The sequence below is a fragment of the Schistocerca serialis genome, chromosome 5 (assembly GCF_023864345.2).
Source record: "Schistocerca serialis cubense isolate TAMUIC-IGC-003099 chromosome 5, iqSchSeri2.2, whole genome shotgun sequence".
Classification (NCBI taxonomy): domain Eukaryota; kingdom Metazoa; phylum Arthropoda; class Insecta; order Orthoptera; family Acrididae; genus Schistocerca; species Schistocerca serialis.
Window position 1 is genome coordinate 557,885,912 of NC_064642.1, and position 21,695 is coordinate 557,907,606.

Genomic DNA, 21,695 nt, shown 5'->3' on the forward strand with positions numbered 1-21,695 from the left:
TACAAAAGAGTTACATGTTTGCACCTGTTACTGTCGTTCCAAGCGGTCACCAGCGTTGTGTAGAACCCGTTGCAGCGATGTGGAAGGCGTAGTATACCCTTAGCAGAGCTTCTTCTGTGAATGGTGCGAATGCAGCATTCTATTGCCTGTCGACTCTCCTGAACAGTTCTGAAGCGAATGCCACGAAATAGTTCCTTCATCTTCGGAATCAAATTAAAGTCACAAGGATTAAGTCCGGGGAGTATGGTGGATGGTACAGTACTTCCCAGTCCCATAGATCGAACAGAGCAGCCACAGCTCGCGCTGTATGCTCCCGCGCATTGTCGTGCAAAATGATGAGTGGATTGCGCAAAAAGTGTCGCCGCTTCTTTCGCAAAGCTTGTCACAGGTGATGCTCAGAAAACGAACTGTTATACTGTGCACTGACGGTGGCATTCACTTCAGAACTGATCAGGAGAGTCGACAGGCACTAGACCGCTCCATTCGCACCATTCACAGAACAAGCTCTGCTACCGGTATGCCGGCACGGTAACTCAGCGTGTTCGGTCAGAGGGTTAGCTGCCCTCTGTAATAAAAAAAAGAAACTGAGTTAATGGATCAACAACGAACTGAAACGGGTGTCTTGCGACGTCCGCCCCGAGCAGATACAACGAACAAAAACGAACAAAATTAGATTAATAATAATAAAAAAAAGTGGTCAGCGTGACAGTATGTCAATCCATGGGCCCGGGTTCGATTCCCGGCTGGTTCGGAGATTTTCTCCGCTCAGGGATTGAGTGTTATGTTGTCCTAATCATCATCATTTCATCCCCATCGACGCGCAAGTCGCCGAAGTGGCGTCAAATCGAAAGACTTGCACCCGGCGAACGGTCTACCCGACGGGAGGCATTAGTCACACGACATTTACTTTTATTTATCGCTGGCAACGGGTTCTACGCAACGCTGGTGACTACTTTGAAGGACAGTAACAGGAGCAAACATGTAACTTTTGTATCGGTTGTGAATAAATACACTCCTGTAAATTGAAATAAGAACACCGTGAATTCATTGTCCCAGGAAGGGGAAACTTTATTGACACATTCCTGGGGTCAGATACATCACATGATCACACTGACAGAACCACAGGCACATAGACACAGGCAACAGAGCATGCACAATGTCGGCACTAGTACAGTGTATATCCACCTTTCGCAGCAATGCAGGCTGCTATTTTCCCATGGAGACGATCGTAGAGATGCTGGATGTAGTCCTGTGGAACGTTTTTGCCATGCCATTTCCACCTGGCGCCTCAGGTGGACCAGCGTTCGTGCTGGACGTGCAGACCGCGTGAGACGACGCTTCATCCAGTCCCAAACATGCTCAATGGGGGACAGATCCGGAGATCTTGCTGGCCAGGGTAGTTGACTTACACCTTCTAGAGCACGTTGGGTGGCACGGGATACATGCGGACGTGCATTGTCCTGTTGGAACAGCAAGTTCCCTTGCCGGTCTAGGAATGGTAGAACGATGGGTTCGATGACGGTTTGGATGTACCGTGCACTATTCAGTGTCCCCTCGACGATCACCAGTGGTGTACGGCCAGTGTAGGAGATCGCTCCCCACATCATGATGCCGGGTGTTGGCCCTGTGTGCCTCGGTCGTATGCAGTCCTGATTGTGGCGCTCACCTGCACGGCGCCAAACACGCATACGACCATCATTGGCACCAAGGCAGAAGCGACTCTCATCGCTGAAGACGACACGTCTCCATTCGTCCCTCCATTCACGCCTGTCGCGACACCACTGGAGGCGGGCTGCACGATGTTGGGGCGTGAGCGGAAGACGGCCTAACGGTGTGCGGGACCGTAGCCCAGCTTCATGGAGACGGTTGCGAATGGTCCTCGCCGATACCCCAGGAGCAACAGTGTCCCTAATTTGCTGGGAAGTGGCGGTACGGTCCCCTACGGCACTGCGTAGGATCCTACGGTCTTGGCGTGCATCCGTGCGTCGCTGCGGTCCGGTCCCAGGTCGACGGGCACGTGCACCTTCCGCCGACCACTGGCGACAACATCGATGTACTGTGGAGACCTCACGCCCCACGTGTTGAGCAATTCGGCGGTACGTCCACCCGGCCTCCCGCATGCCCACTATACGCCCTCGCTCAAAGTCCGTCAACTGCACATACGGTTCACGTCCACGCTGTCGCGGCATGCTACCAGTGTTAAAGACTGCGATGGAGCTCCGTATGCCACGGCAAACTGGCTGACACTGACGGCGGCGGTGCACAAATGCTGCGCAGCTAGCGCCATTCGACGGCCAACACCGCGGTTCCTGGTGTGTCCGCTGTGCCGTGCGTGTGATCATTGCTTGTACAGCCCTCTCGCAGTGTCCGGAGCAAGTATGGTGGGTCTGACACACCTGTGTCAATGTGTTCTTTTTTCCATTTCCAGGAGTGTATTTATAGCCCATCTTTTTGTAATTTCCTTATCTTTTAAAGGAAATCTGTAATCAACGATAAATAAATTACTTTCCTGCATTTGTCTTAAGCATAATTACAGTTCCAATGCAAATGACTCTTTAATAAACTTTAAAAAACGTGTGTCGTATTTCGGTACTAATATACTTACTTATAATATGAAATATTTGTTGTTTTATCGCTGCGATTTGTGCAGTTGAACGCTGAACACACTGCAGGCATGTTGACTTTATATTTTGTAACAAAAAAGTCAACTAGAAAAGTTAAATATTGCAGTAATACCACAACAGCTGACACACTTCCAACACAAACAACAGTAACGCTTTCCTATTGTTTTGACTAAGGAGAACATGGCGTCCGAGTTAGCGTTGGTTGCCGCTAGGAGCGCTGTAACTAGTATCTCAGCCACTCTATGAAATTTTAACTCGTTGGTCTAGCTTTTGAAGCTGTTGCTGTGTTTGTCTCTGATTTTGTTCCATCGTGTCTAACTGTTGCTGTGTTTGTCTCTGATTTTGTTCCATTGTGTCTAACTGTTGCTGTGTTTGTCTCTGAGTTTGTTCCATTGTGTCTAACTTTTGAAGCTTTTCTCCCATTTGTTGCATTAATTGTAATAACAATGCACTGCTGTCTGAAACATGTTCCTCAGTGCTATTCGACAGTGCATTTGAAAAGCCAATATTCGCATTTTGAAAAGCAGAAAATTTGTCTTGACTTGATTGAGAAACGGGTAATGACACAAAACCTGAATCTACGGTATTTACAAAATTGTGTCCTGTGATTTCGGATTACTGTGGCGAGCTGTTGCCGACCGACCGACCAACAATACTACCTTCTTCACTAGCTGTTTCACTGTATACACGATTATTTATTGCCTGATCCATTCCCCCATGCACAATTACCAAATTACTATGTTGAATATTAGTTAATTCATTACATGGTGGGGCTAACACACTGCTTTCGTCTTCACTGCCATTTCTCAGTTTACTTTGGAGCCTAGTATTACGTTTTTCACACGCCATTATTGTCACAATATTTCACACAATAACACAGTAAAGCACAATTTGAAGAGCAAAAACAAGAAAACACATTAGCATAGCACTGAAAATAATATCTCGTTAATTGCTAGTGCAGCTGCGAAATATTTGGTGCAAATCTACATGCATGCCACAACTGTTTCACTGTACAACAATGAAAGACAGCAACTACAAAGGAGATTCTCTCTACAATTACACGCTAGCAATAACCAATAGCTACACTAATTACACAAACTACAAGGAAAAATCAGAAGATTCCAGTGAGGTATCCTGGCAGGGTCGACATATGAAACGTCCCCTTGGAAAAATTAATGAATTACTGCGCTGGTAAAATCATTACGTTATTTGATTTTCAAACAGCTGACCAAAATTGAACGTACTCAGACATTTCTCTCTTTGCTTATTCTGATCATCACTAAACTGACACACAATATTTTTAGCGCAACACAAACTGACTTTCAATAATCCCTACAAAATAATGGCCCTGACTAACAATAACCTATATCTTTCATGAATCACTTACCTCACAAAAACCTTCGTTACTCGAACTACTGCAATACAGCGAGCGCCAATACTGCCAGCTAAATAAAAGATCCTCACTACTGAAGGCAATAACTACTGATAGGCATAGTTAGAAAATGAAAGATTTTGATAGAGAACAAACAATGTAGTTACCTTAATAGTGTTCAAAAATCATTATATATATATATATATATATATATATATATATATATATATATATATATATATATATATATATATATATATATATATATATATAAGTTCATGACGTCCAGTCTTACAAATTTACTCTCTCTGATAGACACACGCCAAGATCATCTGCTCTCAAAACTCCGCCATCTCACTCCCTACATCCACCACTGCTGGCGGCTCACCTCCAACTGCGCAACGCTACGTGCTGTTCACATCCAACTGCCCAACACTACAATAGCGAATATTACAACAATGCCAACCAGCCACAGACTGCACACAGCACAGCCAGTGATTTTCATACAGAGTGCTACGTGGTGTTACCAATATGAAAACCTAAACAGCCTACTTACAGTTTCTTATCAACTGAGGAGGGCTGAAAACAGCTACAACTTACCATTGGACATTCATTCAGTTTCATTTTAATAGTTTTAACAACTGTTTTAAAACAAATGTTAAGTGTTTGAACTGTCAAGCAATTATGCCCTGGAACAAGCTTCGTTGCCTCGTCTTCACATCCTTCTCATCGTTCGAATACTTATACACTCCTGGAAATGGAAAAAAGAACACATTGACACAGGTGTGTCAGACCCACCATACTTGCTCCGGACACTGCGAGAGGGCTGTACAAGCAATGATCACACGCACGGCACAGCGGACACACCAGGAACCGCGGTGTTGGCCGTCGAATGGCGCTAGCTGCGCAGCATTTGTGCACCGCCGCCGTCAGTGTCAGCCAGTTTGCCGTGGCATACGGAGCTCCATCGCAGTCTTTAACACTGGTAGCATGCCGCGACAGCGTGGACGTGAACCGTATGTGCAGTTGACGGACTTTGAGCGAGGGCGTATAGTGGGCATGCGGGAGGCCGGGTGGACGTACCGCCGAATTGCTCAACACGTGGGGCGTGAGGTCTCCACAGTACATCGATGTTGTCGCCAGTGGTCGGGGGAAGGTGCACGTGCCCGTCGATCTGGGACCGGACCGCAGCGACGCACGGATGCACGCCAAGACCGTAGGATCCTACGCAGTGCCGTAGGGGACCGCACCGCCACTTCCCAGCAAATTAGGGACACTGTTGCTCCTGGGGTATCGGCGAGGACCATTCGCAACCGTCTCCATGAAGCTGGGCTACGGTCCCGCACACCGTTAGGCCGTCTTCCGCTCACGCCCCAACATCGTGCAGCCCGCCTCCAGTGGTGTCGCGACAGGCGTGAATGGAGGGACGAATGGAGACGTGTCGTCTTCAGCGATGAGAGTCGCTTCTGCCTTGGTGCCAATGATGGCCGTATGCGTGTTTGGCGCCGTGCAGGTGAGCGCCACAATCAGGACTGCATACGACCGAGGCACACAGGGCCAACACCCGGCATCATGGTGTGGGGAGCGATCTCCTACACTGGCTGTACACCACTGGTGATCGTCGAGGGGACACTGAATAGTGCACGGTACATCTAAACCGTCATCGAACCCATCGTTCTACCATTCCTAGACCGGCAAGGGAACTTGCTGTTCCAACAGGACAATGCACGTCCGCATGTATCCCGTGCCACCCAACGTGCTCTAGAAGGTGTAAGTCAACTACCCTGGCCAGCAAGATCTCCGGATCTGTCCCCCATTGAGCATGTTTGGGACTGGATGAAGCGTCGTCTCACGCGGTCTGCACGTCCAGCACGAACGCTGGTCCACCTGAGGCGCCAGGTGGAAATGGCATGGCAAGCCGTTCCACAGGACTACATCCAGCATCTCTACGATCGTCTCCATGGGAGAATAGCAGCCTGCATTGCTGCGAAAGGTGGATATACACTGTACTAGTGCCGACATTGTGCATGCTCTGTTGCCTGTGTCTATGTGCCTGTGGTTCTGTCAGTGTGATCATGTGATGTATCTGACCCCAGGAATGTGTCAATAAAGCTTCCCCTTCCTGAGACAATGAATTCACGGTGTTCATATTTCAATTTCCAGGAGTGTATATTCCCGCAGGCACTCCTTCACCGGACCAAAATGGTGAAACCGGGTCACGACTGTACAGTGGTTGCTCCAATATCTCAAAACGTAGATTTTGAATACTACGGACCGCTTTCCCATCTGCATGAGGGCGGGCATTATCCTGTACCATAATCACATCTTTGGAATCCTTCCCTCTCTTCTTCAAATGGTTCAAATGGCTCTGAGCACTATGGGACTTAACATCTATGGTCATCAGTCCCCTAGAACTTAGAACTACTTAAACCTAACTAACCTAAGGACAGCACACAACACCCAGTCATCACGAGGCAGCCTCTCTTCTTCATTTTGATTTAAGGTTTCAGGTGTCACAGAATCTCATAGTAGCTGTCACTAATCACTGTTTGCCTTTCGGAGAGTAATAGATCAACAGTGGGCCTGTCAGATTCCAAAACACAGCTATCATCAACTTTCCTGGAGAAGATCGGCTTTGAATTTATTGCTGTTGGCGAATATGCATTCTTTGTGTGCTGTGTGTGCATTGTTGCTCTGTGTGTCATAGAATTGGACCCCCGTCTCGTCAACGCTTTCTATGCGACAGGGAAAGTCTTATCGTTCTTCTTCAAAATGCCTTAAATGTGATTTTTATGTATCCTGTTTGGGTAACTGATTTTTGCATAACCTGTTTGGGTTTGGTCTGTCAGTTGATGTGGTCCCCAGCGAGTGCAAACATCGCTATAGTTTAGAGATACATGGACGACTGCAAATTCTGAACTTTGATAATATTTAACTCATAGGAAATGTCCTCAGCTTCCGCACGGTGATAATCGCGAATCATTCCCTCATCTGTCTCCATGTCTGTTATCGAAGTTGCTAGTCTTCCCGAACGCTCTATGTCGTTGTCAGATAAACGCCTACATTTTAGCCCATTCGTAAATTTTTCGTTCACCAAGACAGTTACCACTAAACTGCAGCTGCATTCTGCAAATAATCTGCGCAAGTTTAGACCCTTCAGAGCAAACAAAATGAATCACTCCGGAGCCGTGCAGCGTTCGATAGCTCATGTCACACTCTCGCACTCGTTATCTTTGGCCAGAGGAAAGGGTGCGAGGCGTGGCGGGAATGAGTGGAGAGAGTTAGAGCAACTTGGGCAGTGACCGGCGTGGTGCGCGAAGAGAGGAAGTGGCGTAACGGAGATGGCAACCGTCGAGTCGGTCAGGGTTGTGACCGTGTGTGTTTGTTCTATAGATCCTTGGCTGTCTTGCCGGGTGCTGGCCGAGAACACGGGGCGTACTTCGTCGCCGGTTAAGGAAGGCAACATAAACGGACTGAACTGGGCCAGCAGAAAGACATCTTCCGTTAGCCTGCATAATTCTTCGGTTTGTAAAGCAGTTTAACAGATGGGAGCACGTTTGGCCTCTTCGATCTTCTTCGTCACCGTTATTACCTTTCTGCATTACGCCGGGTGAGCAACTTGAATAATTGTCTTCCATATAAACCATCAAGTCTGGAATTAAATCTTCTGCACGGCATCGTTGTGCGCGTGTGTGCATTTCTTCGCAACTGGTTGTTTGCAGTACTATCACCACGGCCTATCTTCCGTTTAACTTCAAAACTGTTGATCCTGTGTTGCCCAGAGTCTGGAATTAGCAACATTAACGGTCGATTGCAATCACTGCCCAGCATTCCTAACTTGAAGTGATATTAACGCACATATTTTTGCACAGTGTTACTTTTAGCGTTTCCTTTTTAAAAGGGGAACCGTTGGAATGCGAACTGTGTATTTTAGCCTATTGTTTGATCACAGAACGTGTCTCCTGTATACCTTAGGCTGTGTGAGATTTTGTAATGGTTTCGTAAACATAGTTTTATCTTAATTGCGGGTTTTGTGTGGCTGCTCGAGTTCTGTTCTTTCGCGCCAGAGCCAAAGTTTTTTTGTAACTGGTTAGTTGTCATGCGTGCCACCTTACGCAGGTGTGTACACAGTACAAGGTGATTATAATTCAAGTAAACCTTTCGAAACGCTATAGAACTAACACCAAAAGTTAGAATGAAGTCAAGCCCGCATCTCGTGGTCGTGCGGTAGCGTTCTCGCTTCCCACGCCCGGGTTCCCGGGTTCGATTCCCGGCGGGGTCAGGGATTTTCTCTGCCTCGTGATGGCTGGGTGTTGTGTGCTGTCCTTAGGTTAGTTAGGTTTAAGTAATTCTAAGTTCTAGGGGACTTATGACCACAGCAGTTGAGTCCCATAGTGCTCAGAGCCATTTGAACCAATGAAGTCAAATTGCAACGGATTATTATCGGAGAAGGGAGAAAAAGAGGGAGGCAGAAGAAAAAAATATAGTGTGAAAATTGATCAATAGGTGGCGCTGTATGTGTCAAAATACGTAAGTCTTCATGCTTCGAAATCATAAAATGAAACCTGTTTTTATTAGCCGGCCGAAGTGGCCGTGCGGTTAAAGGCGCTGCAGTCTGGAACCGCAAGACCACTACGGTCGCAGGTTCGAATCCTGCCTCGGGCATGGATGTTTGTGATGTCCTTAGGTTAGTTAGGTTTAACTAGTTCTAAGTTCTAGGGGACTAATGACCTCAGCAGTTGAGTCCCATAGTGCTCAGAGCCATTTGAACCATTTGAACTTGTTTTTATTTCATTGTTCTCACCACACTGTAACCCGTCTGAACGGATTATGAAAGATATCAATAAGCTTTGCAGACTTTATTGTCACAGAAAGCATCAGTATTGGGACAGATATTTACACTTATTTCAAAACGTGCTAAATAAAATGCCTCATGACTCCACTGCTTTACCACCTATTCTTGTACTAAAGAATGAAGAACCACCGAACAGAATCAGAGAGCTAGTACCTTTTCTGAATACACGTAAACTTCGACACATAGACATAATTGATTTGGCTATTAAAAATATAAATTCTGCTGCAGACAAAAGGAGAAAACTACACGGTAAAGCAAATGCAAAGAAACTGTATATTGGTCAGAAAGTTCTCGTTAAAGCTCATTCATTGTCACATAAGAAGAAACACTTGAGTCACAAATTCTTTCTGGTTTACAATGGACCTTACAGAATCCGACGTATACCACATGATAATTGCGTTGAACTCTGCGTACTAGAAAGAGTAAAGGTTTACACCGTATTTCACATGTAAAACCGTTTGTTGAAAGATAATCTGCTGTTTAACTTAGTCTTTGCTATAAAATTTTTCACTTCACGTTACTAGTACGCTTTGTCAGACTTAGAAACTGTTAACATGCAACAATGTTTGAAGTTAACTATCCAGTCAAGAACCAAGAGAACTTATTTAAACAGTAATTACGAATGCATTGTTATAGTGAAAAGACGGCACAATGTTGTTATTTGTACATTCTTGCTTGATAGTTGCACGATTACGTAACGAATATATGGCTTACATACTTAGAACATACATTGCTAATGAGATTTTAATGCAACGTTTTGGTTTACTTGAAAAGACATTCTTTATGTGAAGTACTTTCTGTGAGATTAAAGATGACTTAGCATTTGGTTTCTTTGACAGCTACATAATTATATCACGACGCTGCTAATGTGTGACACAATTTACATCGTTGCTTTTGCCGTGTATCTGTTTTATATCTCCACAGATTTCTGTATTATTCTGGAAAGTAAAACAAGCTTTAGTAGTAACTTTGTGGTATAGCTACAATGAGACAGCCTTTTCCGTAGTAAAACATGCTTTAGTAGTAACTTTCTGGTATAGCTACAATGAGACAGCCTTTTCCGTAGCACAACAATACGTTACAGTACAGTACTTACTTCATCACCGCAATAAGCGTAATAACTACATATATATACGCAAAGCCTTTCACTTTTGTTTATGATCAGGTAAGTAAATTGACTTCGGCAGAACTTAGCTTATGGAGGACGATAACTACGACACTTCCACAGAATTATCTTACAACAAGACGCACAGTTTAGCGCTACAGTACACGTATTTGAGTGATTAATTTTGTACTTAAAACATTTATTTTTAAAGATTTTTGAAATACAATGATGCAAAGGTTTCCCTTGACACATTTCATTCCATTACTGTAATCGCTAACACCTGAGGGTATAATTACATTAATCCTCAGGGCGTACACGCCTACTTTGTGTACTAAGCGTGGCGAGCGCTAGGAGCCCTAACTAATATGGTATTTGCTTATACAACTTTACACATCGGTACCACATTTCTCTAACACAGAATTACACAGATATCTGATCATTTAACTGAGAGAGACAAACATTTTTTTTTTACTACATCAGTGACACATGTTTACGCAGTTACACAGCTGGACAACTTCACATTTATGAAATTGTATTTTGTCTGTACTTTGTGAACTTTTCGTATTTTTTCAGAACCATTGTGATACTATGAGAGCTTTGAATGTCGTATTTGGTATGGGATCATGATTTTTAAAGTACATTTGAGGTAGATGACACTATTTAAATGAGCAGAGAATTTTTTTATGGTTTGAAATTATTGCAGAAAGCTACGACATTTTGAGATTTGTCTGAGGTTTTATGATGTTACTAAACGATGACGATGTGTATTATGTTGTTGAGGTATGTTTATGATCAATAAGATGATGCTACCATATATGAGGAATGTGATTATGTGTTTATATGTATATGTATATAAATGTATAGAAGTTATGGACTCTGCTTTGTGAAAAAGGATGTTGGAAACCAAGAGTCGTACTTTAAGAGTTATGACCTGTGTTTCCATGCGTGAATGCATCACAACACTGCTATTCATGAGACTTCGTTTCTACGCATTTCTACTGTAATTTTTCGATCAGTGAAATTTTTTTATATGAGACTGTCACTGTAGTGCAAACTGCTGAGGTAAATATTTCGGTAAGAAAGCTAAGTGACCTTGATGTAATGCGTTGTGGGTGCCCAGCTGCACCAGTCACCTGGAGAAAAAGCCATTAACTGCAGAAAAAAGAGGCCATTAACCTCGCTATTGACATTCCTTTGTAGAAAGCATCGCAAATATGAAATGATAATTAATTGGACACCCTAGCTGCAAGCAGGCGTTGATACACTTCATTGGGGACATGTTGAAAATGTGTGCCCCGACCGGGACTCGAACCCGGGATCTCCTGCTTACATGGCAGACGCTCTATCCATCTGAGCCACCGCGGGCACAGAGGATAGTGCGTGTGCAGGGGCTGATCCCTTGCACGCTCCCCGTGAGATCCACATTCCAAACATGTCCACAACACTACATTCGTAGTGCGCCTAATAGATGTTTGCCCAGCATACTCATTACTCGTGGCAGATTAATCTACCAAGTCCCGTACGAGTTTGGGCATAGCGTGTGCGTTCGCACAAGAAGGTCAAAGGCCGGGAACCCATATTTTTAACTATATATATGACGGTAGAATCTGTTCCCGAAAGAACAGTTACCGTGGATGACCACGCAGCTTTGCTAGAAATGAAATGATAATTAATTGGACACCCTAGCTGCAAGCAGGCATTGATACACTTCATTGGGGACATGTTGAAAATGTGTGCCCCGACCGGGACTCGAACCCGGGATCTCCTGCTTACATGGCAGATGCTCTATCCATCTGAGCCACCGCAGGCACAGAGGATAGTGCGTCTGCAGGGACTGATCCCTTGCATGCTCCCCGTGAGATCCAAATTCCAAACATGTCCACAACACTACATTCGTAGTGCGCCTATTAGATGTTTGCCCATCATCCCGCTTTCGAGTCCCGGTCAGGGCACACATTTTCAACATGTCCCCAATGCAGTGTATCAACGCCTTCTTGCAGCTAGGGTGTCCAATTAATTATCATTTCATTTCTAGCAAAGCTGCGTGGTCATCCACAGTAACTGTTCTTTCGGGAACAGATTCTACCATCATATATATAGTTAAAAATATGGGTTCCCGGCCTTTGACTTTCTTGTGCGAACGCACACGCTATGCAATCAGGGATGAGTATGATGAGCAAACATCTATTAGGCGCACTACGAATGTAGTGTTGTGGACATGTTTGGAATGTAGATCTCACGGGGAGCGTGCAAGGGATCAGACCCTGCAGACGCACTATCCTCTGTGCCCGCGGTGGCTCAGATGGATAGAGCGTCTGCCATGTAAGCAGGAGATCCCGGGTTCGAGTCCCGGTCAGGGCACACATTTTCAACATGTCCCCAATGAAGTGTATCAACGCCTGCTTGCAGCTAGGGTGTCCAATTAATTATCATTTCATTTCTAGCAAAGCTGCGTGGTCATCCACGGTAACTGTTCTTTCGGGAACAGATTCTACCGTCATATACATCGCTAATATGACACGATATTACTTGGAAACATATGATTGTACTGTGGAGTACGTACTTTGTGCTACTTACCGAAATGCTTATGAGTTGATGGGAAATATTGTTACATCTGCACACCTAATTATGACAAGTGTCTTTCTACGAGAGTTGAGAGAATTTCTACTGACTTATGAAATGTCACATGGCTACTGAATGATGTTTTTATGCTTTGCTTTGTACATAGTTGCTTATTTCATTTGATATCTGGTTTCCAGCAGTGTTGCAGCATTGGTTTTATAAAATAAAATTAAATGCATTTGCTAATGTGAACACTTTCTGTCAACAGATGTATTAAATAATAATTTTATGATCCACATTCTTCGAAAAAGGAGCACTTGGAAAGGAAAGAACAATAAGAAGGGACTAATAACAGTAACTGCATACGTAATTTTATTTTCAAGTACTTAGTAATTTTTTTGTAGAATAAGTTGTTGTGGTGCACCACTTTAATGGCATAGACACTAAGATGTGAATAGACGTTTCCCTTGTCTGCATTGTTGTCTTTATTATACTATTTTTTCAGCTTGTGGGTTTGTCATGTTTAGATATAAGTTATTGCGTTTGCTGCTGCTGTTTGCCAGGCATAGTTCTACTGAATTTCACAGTTTTACTACTGATTTACTTTTCTTGTTGCTGCACATTGGCTCATATTAGTTGTAATGTTGCATTTGCTTTGCTAATTTAGATATATTGCTGCTTGCTTTGCCAATTTGCATTTTTTTGTCATTGCTGTTTGTGTTAATTGTTTTTTACTGCTGCATTGCCTCGTCCCTTAGTATATGTATCTGAGCTCAGTAGATTTAAGTTAGCTTAAGAGGAGGTGATACTATATAAGAAACTAACTATGGAGAATAGGGAAAGAATGCACTGAGAAGTTACATGAAAAAGATTTGGGCCAAAATGAGTACTGTACAGTGAAGGATAATTATTTTGAAAGAGGATATGAACAAAACAGTAGGGTTTAGGGACAGCAGGTATAGATAGGACTTTTTGGGAATAATAAAGAACTAAGGGAGATCTCCAAGAAGTAAAGAAAGTTTTGTTTGCAGATGAAATATTACAAATACTGCAGTAAAACAAACCCTGTCCTTTCCTTTTGTGTTATCCCGCTATGTGTTTGTGTACTCTTGTGTATTTGTGTTCTTCCTGTCTCTGTGTACTGTTTCATAGAATTTTTGTCTCTTCTAATACTAAGCTACATTCACTAGGATGAGGAATACTGTTATCCTCAAATATAATTTGCATTAATACTATGTTATTTACTTTGTAAAGATGTTTAGACATTATTTATTCTGTTCTGTTTTAATGCTTATTTGTGAAATTAATGTATCGAAAACTATTCTCATTACTTTATTTATTTACTTATGTCATAATTCCTGTAACACTGATGTATATGTTTATTTCTATTCTTTTGTAAAGCCTGTATTACTACGAATGTTATCTGTATTATTATATTTTAATGATGTTTTCTGTACCTTTGCAATTGTATTCTCATGTTATAAAATTTTAATTGACACCAGTTCATCAAATTAAGTAACTTGTAAGCATTCATTTCACTGCACACATTTCTGTTGGTCACAGTATATGCACAATATGTGAGAAGTTGGGACTGTTAGTGTTTGCATGTGTGTTAATAATTCAGCAAGGGACTGGTTCACAGCATTGCTGGTTCTAAGGACAATTCCAAAAACTTTGTGAGTGCACAAGTGGTGGTTTATGGACTTGCTATATTGTCTGCAAGACTCTTCGATGGTGATTATGCACCTGCACAGTCGCAACAGATGGCTGCTGGCCGTCTCTACAAGGACTGCAGTGGGTCTGCACCTTTGATGGCCCTCCAATACCATACTCTCCACAGGGACTACAATGGATCTGCTCTGTGATGACCTACCTACAAATATTCTTCAAAACTTCGACTGACTCTATTGTGGGTTTGCTCTGTTGTGGCCCATTACCTGTCTGCATGTCAAGAGGCAGCACTGTCTTTTCGTTGGAAGGACGACACTACTTCTTCAAGACTGCATGGAAATTCACTACTCCCATGTGCATTTTCTTTTACTGCTCAGACTTTGGAAAAAAACTGTAATTATAACTGTGATGAATGATCATGACTGCCTTTATAAGAACAATTTTTGCTTTTGACCAACATTGTATCAATAAGTGTGTGCATTTGATAACTTTGTTATTGTAATTACGAAAAATTTTATCAAATCGTTACTGACCACTGCTCAAAACAAATTGTAAAATTTTTTGTGGGGAGCATGGGGGCTATGTAAGTAGGCTGTTTAGGTTTTCATATTGGTAACACCACGTAGCACTCTGTATGAAAATCACTGGCTGTGCTGTGTGCAGTCTGTGGCTGGTTGGCATTGTTGTAATATTCGCTATTGTACTGTTGGGCAGTTGGATGTGAACAGCACGTAGTGTTGCGCAGTTGGAGGTGAGCCGCCAGCAGTAGTGGATGTGGGGAGTGAGATGGTAAGAGTTTTGAGAGCGGATGATCTAGACGTGTGTCTATCAGAGAGAATAAATTTGTAAGACTGGACGTCATGAACTTATACATATTATGATTTTTGAACACTGTTAAGGTAACTACATTGTTTGTTCTCTATCAAAATCTTTCATTTTCTAACTATGCCTATCAGTAGTTAGTGCCTTCAGTAGTTAGAATCTTTTATTTAGCTGGCAGTATTGGCGCTCGCTGTATTGCAGTACTTCGAGTAACGAAGATTTTTGTGAGGTAAGTGATTCATGAAAGGTATAGGTTATTGTTAGTCAGGGCCATTATTTTGTAGGGATTATTGAAAGTCAGATTGTGTTGCGTTTACCAGCACAGTAATACATTAATTTTTCTAAGGGGACGTTTCAAAACCAAATACACAAGTTCGTGTCAGCTCTTGCACTACAAGTCCCAGCACTTCCCTGAATAATATCTATGAGTGGCATCTGTTGCTTGACATAGACCGACAATTTCATATTTTAATCGAAAAGTGTACAATTCGCGACTTAAGACAGACCCGACATTCATCATTGCCGATGGTCTTTTTATCAATTACGGTGGTTTTTTATCAACTGAGGAGGGTTGAAAACTTTACCTAGCCACCGCAATTGTTATTCTGCGACATTCTGTAACCTATGACATAGTATTTATACTTGCACTGGAAGGTGCAACTTATAAGTTGCGGCCGGCCGAAGTGGCCGTGCGGTTAAAGGCGCTGCAGTCTGGAACCACAAGACCGCTACGGTCGCAGGTTCGAATCCTGCCTCGGGCATGGATGTTTGTGATGTCCTTAGGTTAGTTAGGTTTAACTAGTTCTAAGTTCTAGGGGACTAATGACGTCAGCAGTTGAGTCCCATAGTGCTCAGAGCCATTTTTTTTTATAAGTTGCGAAAATGGTTGTGTGGATGTATAACTATTTTACCTGTGGTTGCCCCAGTCTTAAAATTATCTGTTCTTCCAGGACCACATTAAGAAACGTTTCAAGAGATGGACCAAGTATATACCTCTTTAGGGTGGTTATGTAAAGAAATTACGTCAAAGTTGATTTTCAAGTAAAATGTTTCTTTGTAAAAAAATTTCTATACGTTTGACATGCTTGAAAGCGCCTGAGAGTCACATGGCGCGCTGCAATTTCTACGACATCATCAAAATTAGCGATAACAGCAAATCTTCTCTATTGATTTGTACAATTAAACAAACTCCTGAACACTGATAGAAATCATTAACACAGCCATCTTTACTGATGGATCAGCTGACTCAGGACACGCCTAGAAATTGAATTAAACTTCGACGCACTGCGAAGTTAGTCAGTGTTAGCGTGTACTTTTGGAGTAGCCATGTGGCTGCGTTATATCTACGATAGTGTCCTCAGTTGTATTATAAATTAAGACTTTTACAGCTCTTTCGAAGTATCTAAACAATCGTAGGCTACATACAAATTTTCTCCTCGTTCCATTACATTGACAGTTACCTTCTTACTTTGTAAATAATTAATAAGCCACAGTATCATTGGCAATTAAATTTCGGTTGTTGCCAACCTGTGGTTTTCACGCTGAACGATAGCCCCCACACTTGACGCTGTTTTGGCTCTAGGATCAACGAAAGCCTCCCAAAGGCCATAATTTGCTTCAGCGTCTTTCATTTTTCTCTGACCAAAGCCAAGATGGGCTGCAATAACTCCGGATCATTGTTGAAAAAGGCATTTTTCTTTCAAATCTCAGCCGGCCGAAGTGGCCGTGCGGTTAAAGGCGCTGCAGTCTGGAACCGCAAGACCGCTACGGCCGCAGGTTCGAATCCTGCCTAGGGCATGGATGTTTGTGATGTCCTTAGGTTAGTTAGGTTTAACTAGTTCTAAGTTCTAGGGGACTAATGACCTCAGCAGTTGAGTCCCATAGTGCTCAGAGCCATTTGAACCATTTTTTCAAATCTCAGAGAGCTTCGAATGGTGCAGAGTGATTTTCAATTTATTGGGACGATATTTTTTAATACTTTTTTATTCTCTACCAAGAAAGGTAGAGCAAGTTCTGATCCATTGTAGAGCCCAGATATTTTCAGACAACTAGCAGGTTAGTTGGTAGCGGAGCAAAGGGAGTCCCAGTTGGGAAAGTTTCGGAGGGATCTCTACTTCCAGCATTTGCCTGACAACTAAGGGAAACCTGCCACAAATCTTAGTCATAGACAGGGGATGAGAAGTATTTTTAATTTAATTCCACGACAGGATGTCCTACACAAAAAAAGTGGGAGCTCAGTTCATGTGCCAATGGCTTCGCCACAGTGATAACACAGGTTCCCGTCAGATCACCGAAGTTAAGCGCTATCGGATTTGAATGGGTGACAGTCCGGGTCTGCTGAATGCCTTTGGCAAGCAGGGTGCACTCAGCTCTTGCGGGGTCAATTGAGGAGCTACTTGATTGAGGAGCAACGGCTCCGGTCAGGAAAACTGACAACGGCCAGGAGACCAGTGTGCTGACATCATGCCCCTCCGTATCCGCATCCAGCGACACCATCGGCTGAAGATGACACGGCGGCCGGTCGGTACCGTTGGACATTCCGAGGCCTTTTCGGACAAAGTTCAATTTAGTTCATGTGTAAGTCCATTTGTTTATTTGTATACAGAATAAATTCAATGACTTGCTCGACATGGCAATGGTTCTACACTGGCAGGTCAACAGATTACGACCACCTGGTTGCCACCTGGTTGCACAGAGGGCACGTGACGCAGGTCATCCCCGTATTCAAGAAGGGACGTCGAACAGATGTGCAGAACTATAGACCTATATCTCTAACGTAGATCAGTTGTAGAATTTTGGAACACATATTATGTTCGAGTATAATGACTTTTTTGGAGACTAGAAATCTACACTGTAGGCATCAGCATGGGTTTCGAAAAAGACGATCGTGTGAAATCCAGTTTGCGCTATTCGTCCACGAGACTCAGAGGGCTATAGACACGGGTTCTGAGGTAGATGCCGTATTTCTTGACTTCTGCAAGGCGTTTGATACAGTTCCCCACAGTCGTTTAATGAACAAAGTAAGAGCATATGGACCATCAGACCAATTGTGTGATTGGATTGAAGAGTTCCTAGATAACAGAACGCAGCATGTCATTCTCAATGGAGAGAAGTAAGAGTTATTTCAGGTGTGCCACAGGAGAGTGTCGTAGGACCGTTGCTATTCACAATATATATAAATGACCTTGTGGATAACATGGGAAGTTCACTGGGGCTTTTTGCGGATGATGCTGTAGTATATCGAGAGGTTGTAACAATGGAAAACTTTACTGAAATGCAGGAGGATCTGCAACGAATTGATGCATGGTGCAGGGAATGGCAACTTAATTTCAGTGTCGACAAGTGTAATGTGCTGTGCATACATAGAAAGGAAGATCCTTTATCATTTAGCTACAATATAGCAGGTCACCAACTGGAAGCAGTTAAGTCCATAAATTATCTGGGAGTAGGCATTAGGAGTGATTTAAAATGGAATGACCATATAAAATTAATCGTCGGTAAAGCAGATGCCAGACTGAGATTCATTTGAAGGACCGTAAGGAAAAATGGCTCTGAGCACTATGAGACTTAACATCTGTGGTCATCACCCCTAGAACTTAGAACTACTTAAACCTAACTAACCTAAGGACATCACACACATCCATGCCCGAGGCAGGATTCGAACCTGCGACCGAGCGGTCACGCGGTTCCAGACTGAAGCGCCTAGAACCGCACGGGCACACCCGCCGGCTAACCGTAAGGAAATGCGGTCCGAAAACAAAGGAAGTAGGTTACAGTACACTTGTTCGCCCACTGCTTGAATACTGCTCACCAGTGTGGGATCCGTACCAGATAGGGTTGATGGAAGAGATAGAGAAGATCCAACGGAGAGCAGCGCGCTTCGTTACAGGATCATTTAGTAATCGCGAAAGCGTTACGGAGATGATAGATAAACTCCAGTGAAAGACTCTGCAAGAGAGACGCTCAGTAGCTCGGTACGGGCTTTTGTTGAAGTTTAGAGAACTTACCTCCACCGAGGAATCAAGCAGTATATTGCTCCCTCCTACGTGTATCTCTCGATGTGACCATGAGGATAAAATCAGAGAGATTAGAGCCCACACAGAGGCATGCCGACATTCTTTCTTTCCACGAACAATACGAGTCTGGAATAGAAGGGAGAACAGATAAAGGTACTCAAGGTACCCTCCGACACACACCGTCAGGTGGCTTGCGGAGTATGGATGTAGATGTAGATGTAGATGTAGATGTAGAAGGGTAAATATATAAGTGAAACAAAGACGAAAGGGGAATAATTCTAGCAATGATGACGACTACAGATGGGGAAATACACTGAGATAGGCAGATTGTCGTGGCCTGGCGCCTGGGAACAAGCATCTCCATAACTTTGAAGCTCGTGTCCGTGTACTTATTTTGTCAGCATATATGGAGAGTGGCTGAAGGACAGTGATACTATGAGTAGGCGACGAACTGTTGGGCGTCCTTGCCTCATCACTGAACATGGAGGTAGGAGGATTGCCCACTCCACTGTCTGTGGCAGATCTGACGACAGAGTACAATGCCGGCACCAGCCACGTTCGTTTCGGAGCACACCTTTTAGCACACATTGTTGAACAGGGGGGCCGCATCATAAGATTCCTGCGAGTTCCTATGTTGACCACACGACATCGTAGAATACGATTGCAGTGAGTATGGGATTATCGTGATTGGACCTTAGATCGATGGAAACGTTCGCCTGGTCGGATGAATCAAGTTTCTTGTTACACCGGGTCGATGGTAGTGTCCAGATACTCCATCATGCAGGCGAAAGTCTGCTCGAAGCATGTACCTTGCCATGAACACAGGCCAGTGGGGACAGTATTACGCTATGTTGGAACTCCATCAAGGCTAACACTATATCTGTGGTAGTAATCGAAGGCACTATGACTATATGAAATTTATTCTTGATCGCGCTTGATGTCTTCACTGACGGCGATGGCAGCTACCAGGAGGGCAAATATCTGTGTCAAAAGACTAAAATAGAGCTATAGTGGTTTGAGGAACATGATAGTGAATTCACGTTGACGTCTTGGCCACGAAACTGAACTGATCTGAACCTAATGAAATAAATCTGGGACGCAATAAGGCTCCAGTTCCACGCCCAAAATCCACCAGTGCGTGAAAGACGCCACAGACCGCGCGGCTATCCCGCTCGGCTCAGGGTATAAAAGGTCAGCATATTGGGGGAGCTGTTCTTATCACACAAGTGATTCATGTGGAAAGTTCTCCATCGACATTATGGCCACACTACGGGAATTAATACACTCTGAACGCCGAATGGTAGCTGGAGCTATAGGCTTGGGGCATTCCATATCGAAAATCGTTAGGGAAAGCACTATTCCTAGATCCACAGTGCCAAGAGAGTACCGAGAAAACCAAATTTCAGGCATTACCTCTCACCATGGACAACGCAGTGACCGGTGGCCTTCACTTAATGACCCAGAGCAGCGACAATTGTGTAGAATGCACCAAAAGGGTCAACAAGGTAGTGTGCAAGCAACGCTGCGTGAAATAACCGCATATATTAACGTGGGTCGTACGATGAACGTATCAGTTAGAACAGTGCGGCGAAATTTGGCGTTAAACGGTCTGTGGCAGCAGACGACCGATGCGAAAGCCTTTGCTAATAGTACGGCATCGACTGCAGTGCGTCTCTCGGGCTCTTGACAGGTCAGTTGGACCCTAGTTAGATAGCTGTGAAACCGTGCCATGGTCAGTTGAGGGCCGATTTCAGTTGGTAAAACCTCATGATAAGGTTCGAGTGTGGTGCAGATTCCCCATGAACCAAAGCTGTCAACAAGGTAATGTACAACCTGGGGGCGGCTACATAATAGTCTGGGCTGTGTTTACATGGAATGGACTGGGTCCTCTGGTCCAACTGAACCGATCATTGACTGTAAATGTTTATTTTCGGCCACTTGGGGATCATTTGCAGCCATTCATAGTCTTCATATTCCCAAACAACGAGGGAGTTTTTAGGGATGACAATGCGGCATGTCATTTGCCACAATTGTTCGCTATTGGTTCAAAGAACATTCTGACCAATTCGAGCGAATGATTTCGCCTCCCATATTGTCCGACAAGAATCCCATTGAAATTTTATGGGACGTAATCGAGAGTCAATTCGTGCACACTCTCCTGCACCAGCAACACTTTCGCAATTGTGGACGCCTATAGATGCAGCATGGCTCAATATTTCTGCAGGGCGCTTACAACGTCTTATTGAATCCATGCCGCGTCGATTTGCTGTACTATGCCGGGAAAAAGAGGTCCGACTCGTTATTAGGAGGTATCCCACGACTTTCGTGTATTCAGTGTAGGCCTATATCGTCAAATAGTACATGTACGAGGTGTAGGTGTATCCTGGCAACGACACAGTCGCCGGTAAGGAGGTAAATCATTCGGACGACATCAGCTGATGCTCAAGGCACAATACAGAAAACAGTGAAAACAAATTTTGGAGGTCTGGAGTGCATAACCGCAAATGAAGGGATTGCAATAAATTTTGTATAGGCCAAACCGCTAGGAATTTTGGAACAAGATTTAGGGAGAACATGTACGGCTCCACCAAGAGTGTTTTAGGAAAGCTCCGAGAACCACAATCAGGACCATATTACAGAAAGCCTCAAAATGCTACACGAGGCACCT

At 43.8% G+C, this 21,695-nt stretch overlaps 1 protein-coding gene and 3 non-coding genes across 4 annotated transcripts in view; 1 reads left to right on the top strand and 3 right to left on the bottom strand.

Annotated features, from left to right (window-relative positions):
• The window catches only part of LOC126482076 (uncharacterized), a 100,141-nt gene that overhangs the window by 62,692 nt on the left and 15,754 nt on the right, over window positions 1-21,695 (bottom strand). The window lies entirely within an intron of this gene.
• Trnat-ugu (transfer RNA threonine (anticodon UGU)) lies at window positions 11,248-11,322 on the bottom strand. Its single transcript has one exon. It is a non-coding gene; the product is annotated as a tRNA-Thr (tRNA).
• On the bottom strand, window positions 11,691-11,765 carry Trnat-ugu (transfer RNA threonine (anticodon UGU)). Its single transcript has one exon. It is a non-coding gene; the product is annotated as a tRNA-Thr (tRNA).
• Trnat-ugu (transfer RNA threonine (anticodon UGU)) lies at window positions 12,243-12,317 on the top strand. Its single transcript has one exon. It is a non-coding gene; the product is annotated as a tRNA-Thr (tRNA).